The following is a 4,923-nucleotide window of genomic DNA, read 5'->3' on the forward strand; positions in this document are numbered from 1 at the left end:
TCTCTGGGCATCTACTAAGTGTTTATTATCAGACTATCCAGATAACACCCCTGCAATGGACAGGAAACAACAGGGGAAGTTGCAATCTTATCGCTTCAGGAACTGAAAATGGGACATGGGGTGGGGAAGTTGGTCTTATCATAGAATCATAGAAGATTAGGGTTGAATGAGACCTCAGGAGGTCATCTAGTCCAACCCCTTGCTCAAAGCAGGACCAACACCAACTAAATCATCTCAGCCAGGGCTTTGTCAAGCCTGACCTTAAAAACCTCTAAGGAAGGACATTTCACCACCTTTCCAGGTAACCCATTCCAGTGCTTCACCACCCTCCTAATGAAAAAGTTTTTCCTAATATCCAACCTAAACCTCCCGGCACTGCAACTTGAGACCGTTTCTCCTTGTTCTGTCATCTGTCACCACTGAGAACAGCCGAGCTCCATCCGCTTTGGAACCCCGCTTCAGGTATCAAATCCCCCCTCCCTGTCCTCTTCTGCAGACTAAACAAGCCCAGTCCCCTCTGTAACGTTGACCTCCATAGTGTTTTATGGAAATATGCTGATGAGCATGAATATAATGTAACTGGAATATGCTTTATGCAAAAGGTCTCTTGTAAGGTATCATTGTGAAGCTTATAATCCACTGAGTGTGTTCATCCTATTTGTATGTATGTATCATTCCTGTATCTATAACTAGAAATATAAAGTATACCTCTGAGGTCCTGTTGTAATTATGTGAGCCTTTAACGGTGGCTTGGAATCTTGATGGGTCCCACTGACTAGGACAATTGGTTGTAAGTGGGTTTATTGACCTGCACACTCTCCTGTGTACCTGACATGGGTTATGAAGAATGAGGTCTCACAGGACATGTGACCAGGTCACATGATACTGGAAATCATCTTAAACCTGGTGCTTTTCCATTTAGAAGGAGGGGTGGGGATCTAGAGAGACAAAAGATTCCTGCTTTGTGCCAAAGATATATAAGGGGGTGGAACAGAACAAAGGAGGTTCCAGTTATGAAAACACCCGTGTTTTCCACCTGTGTTGCAGCAGGCTAGTGAATCTGGCTCAACAAGGCAGGGTTCTGGAGTCCCAAGCTGGCAGGGAAAGCAGGCTCCGAGGTAACTTCAGCACATCAGGTGATAGTCCCAAGGGGATTTCTGTGACCAAACCCGTCACACCCTCAGCCTCTCCTCGTAAGTCAGGTGCCGCATGGGGCTCCCTGATAATTTTCATTGTCCTCTGCTGGACTCTCTTCAGTTTGTCCACATCCTTTCTTTAATGGGGTGGGGTGGGGCCAAAACTGGAAGCAATACTCCATATGTGGCCTCACCAATGCCGAATAGAGGGGAATAATCACTTCCCTCGATCTGCTGGCAATGCTCCTACTAATGCAGTCCAATATGTCGTTAGCCTTCTTGGCAACAAGGACACACTACTGACTCATATCCAGCTTCTCATCCACTATCATCCCCAGGTCCTTTTCTGCAGGACTGCTGCTTAGCCAGTTGGTCCCCAGCCTGTAGCAGTGCATGGGATTCTTCTGTCCTAAGTGCAGGACTCTGAACTTGTTCTTGTTGAACTCATCAGATTTCTTTTTGGGCCCAATCCTCCTTGTATGGGCCTAGGAGACTTCTGTGTCTCTTCCTAGCTCAAGATCTAACAGGTGGAACAGGAAGCTAGAATTTGGATATGTGGGTTCTCTTCCCAGTGCAGTGTTATCAAGTAGCTAGAGCGTGTGAGTAGGAGTCAAGATTCCTGGCAGAGGACATTCATGATTTCAAACTTTTTTTCATTCCACTTGTGAATGAAACCAAAAACTTTCAAAATTCTCAGTGAAAAAAGAGTTTCAGGAGGGAAAAAATCATTTGGGGGGGCAATCAAAATGTTTCATTTCGACAAAGATTTTTCATTTCAGTTGCTGCTTCAACAATGTTATCTTGTGTTACAACACCTCCCACCGTTAACACAAAACACAAATTTCAAAAATGGAAGTCATTTTGAAAAGAAAACGTGAACCATTTGGCTCTGAAAATGTTAAAAATGAGACATTGTTGGAACTTTTTTCCCTGAGACAAAATTTTGGTGAATCCAAATGTTTCCCTTTCGAGGGAACTGCAGTCGCCAGTGGAAAAAGGGTCAACTGGACTTTTTCCATTCAGTTCTCTTGGGTTCTATCCTCAACTCAGGGAGGGAGGCTGGGAGTTAGGACTCCAGGGCTCTTGTCCCAGTTCTAGGAGGAGAGTATTACCTAGTGGTGAGAGCACAGGATTGGGACTCAGGGAAAGAACCCAGAAGTCCTGCTCTGGGAATAAACTCTATTTATCTCAGCATGTCTCTTAGGGGCATGGTTCTAACTTTGAGAGCATGGTCTAGAGGTCTGAGTACTAGACTGGGAATCCAGCGGTTTGCTTGCTAGTCCCAGCTCAGCCATTGACTTGCTGTGTGATGCAGTCAAGTCACTGCTGCTCCGTGCCTCAGTTTCCCCAGCTGTGAAATGGGGCAATGATACTTAAGAAAAGTGTTTTGATATCTTTGGCTAAGACACACCAATGTAACTGCCACATTGTGTTACTGGGGGTATTTTCTTGCCTGAGTAAAGAGCAGGTTTTGTGAATGTAGCCAGAGCTAAGGGAAACGGGATACTAATGCACAAGGAAGAGCATACTGCTGGGAGATCCTGGTGCCATAAAGCTACATGCTCAGGGGGTGGATTCCTGCTCTGGGAAGGGGAGGTTGAGGGGAGCTGGAACCCGTAAGTCTGTGGTCATATTTGATCCAGGATGTTTTTCATCATCGGGGCTTATTTCTGAGGCCGCTTTCTCAACAGCAGAGCCCATAGACGGGTAAACGCTTGTACCCAGCTGCTTACAACATGGCTAGTCTAGGCCGGGATTTCCCAACATAGATGACGCCTGAGATGCGAGCTCTACGTGCCCGGGAGGGCTGGACAGAGTGCTGAGTAGGGAGAGCTCAAGGAAAGCTTTGTGGGGCTGCAAGAGGGCAGGAGACAGGACAATGAGGGCAGTCCATGGAGACATACATGCAGCTGGGTAGATGGTTGTTGCCACTGGCTCAGCCGTCCGGCCTGCAGAGGGGTTCAGATCTGGAAGCCGGGTCGGGCCCTCCATGCTTCTCTGGGACACGCGGTTGTCCCAGTTTTCCTCTGCTGTTCCGCCAGGAGCCCTGAGATTCGCAGGAACATGGAGGGGGGGACCCAATTCTGAGAACGCCCCTTCTGCAAAGCCGGGAGCGGACCGGAATGACGTCACGGCTGGAGCATCAAGCCGGCCCGTGCCCATGCGACAGCAGAAACTGACAAAATGTCACTTGGGGAAAGTGCTGAGTCAGTCACGGGCAGAGCGTTTCCCCAGAGCCGCTCTCAGAGGAGGGGAACGGAAGAGGCTTGCCCAAGGGGCAGGATGGATGGTGGCTCAACTGCAGCCTCGAGCCTGAGGATACTTGGGTTCTATTCCAGGCACTGCTGCATGACCTTCGGCAAGTCCATGCCTCAGTTTCCCCATCTGTAAAATGGGGGCTGAGGCTGACATCCTTTGAAATAACAAGTGCCATGTGCATGCTAGGAGTTATCAATGCTGGTTAATATTAATTCCTGCTGCAGCCGTGCCAGCATTCCCTCAGAGCTGCCCTGTGCCTGGCATGGAGATGCCAGTGGCAGAGATGGGCTGCCTGGGAGCAGGAAGCCCTTGGGGAAGCAAGGAGATGAGCGACCTTTCTGGTCTGGTGGGGCTTGTTTAAGCATTTTGTTTTTCAGGCGAAGGAGACATCTGAATAGGATGTTACACCTGGGGAACTGGGTTCTGGGGTGGGAGCGGGGCTGTGAGGGGGCTGGCAGTGTACAGGAATAGGGTAGTATCCCTTTAGAAACATGAGCCCTCGCTTAGTGCTCCCCGTGTTCTGGTTTAGATGCCGCCAGACCAGCCAGCCGTGCGTAGCCGGGAATCACACATTGGTGAACGTGCACCAAGATGCGCCCCAGCTGGATCGTGTTATTTTTATTGTGTAAAGCCCCAAAGGCACAAGGGGGGGAAGGGAGGAGGGATGGGAAAGGGCACCTGGCCAAGGCCTGCAGGGATAAATGACAGCCCAGCCTCTCCGATTAACAGGCCAGGTGGTCCAGTGGTTACAGCATTGCACTCCACAGACCTGGGTTCTCTTTCAGGCTCGGCCACTGACGCTGGCTGAGTCCCCAGCCTGCACTGTACCTTGTCTTCCTCCTCTCATTCTGGGCTAGTCCGGTTAGCCCAGTAGCTCGTCGAGGTTGGGACCGTGTCTCAGTAGGTGTTTGCACAGCACAATAACTAGCGCTTAGAGCACATTGCAATGGAAACGAGTATCACTCACCCCATTTTACAGTTGGGGAAACTGAGGCTCGGGGATCTGGCGGGACTGGCCCAGGGTCACCTAGCAGCAGAGAAATAGAAGCCAGGTGTCTTTGGTAGCAGTCCCGTGCCGCCTGCCCGCCCACACACACCCCGAGACCACAGCGTTCTTCTTGAACCAAGCGCTTCCGTTTTCCTCGGGTTTCCTGGAATATTGCACAAACTGAAGACCAGGGGAAATGCTGAGCCAGGGTTGAACTTACCAGCAGCTCGGCAAAATGCTGAGTGTATTCTGGCTCTGTTCCCAACACTCTCCCACCCCACGTTTCTCTCTTCCCAACCCCAGGGCTACTGGGCCTAGGCCGCATTTCCCTGTGTTGTGTGTTTGTGGGGCCTAGCAGGCAACACGCTGACCTGCCACGCCCACAATTTAGCTTCTGTGCCTGACTCTGCTGCTGGGTGATGTGGGACAAGATGCTTCCCTGCTCTGTGCCTCAGTTTCCTGGGAGACTCACATTATCACCACCACCGTCACATCACTTGGCGGTACCAGCGCCATCTAGGGGTAGCTACTTTGGGTGCT

This window comes from Chelonoidis abingdonii, chromosome 26, assembly GCF_003597395.2.
Source record: "Chelonoidis abingdonii isolate Lonesome George chromosome 26, CheloAbing_2.0, whole genome shotgun sequence".
NCBI classification, from domain to species: Eukaryota; Metazoa; Chordata; order Testudines; family Testudinidae; genus Chelonoidis; species Chelonoidis abingdonii.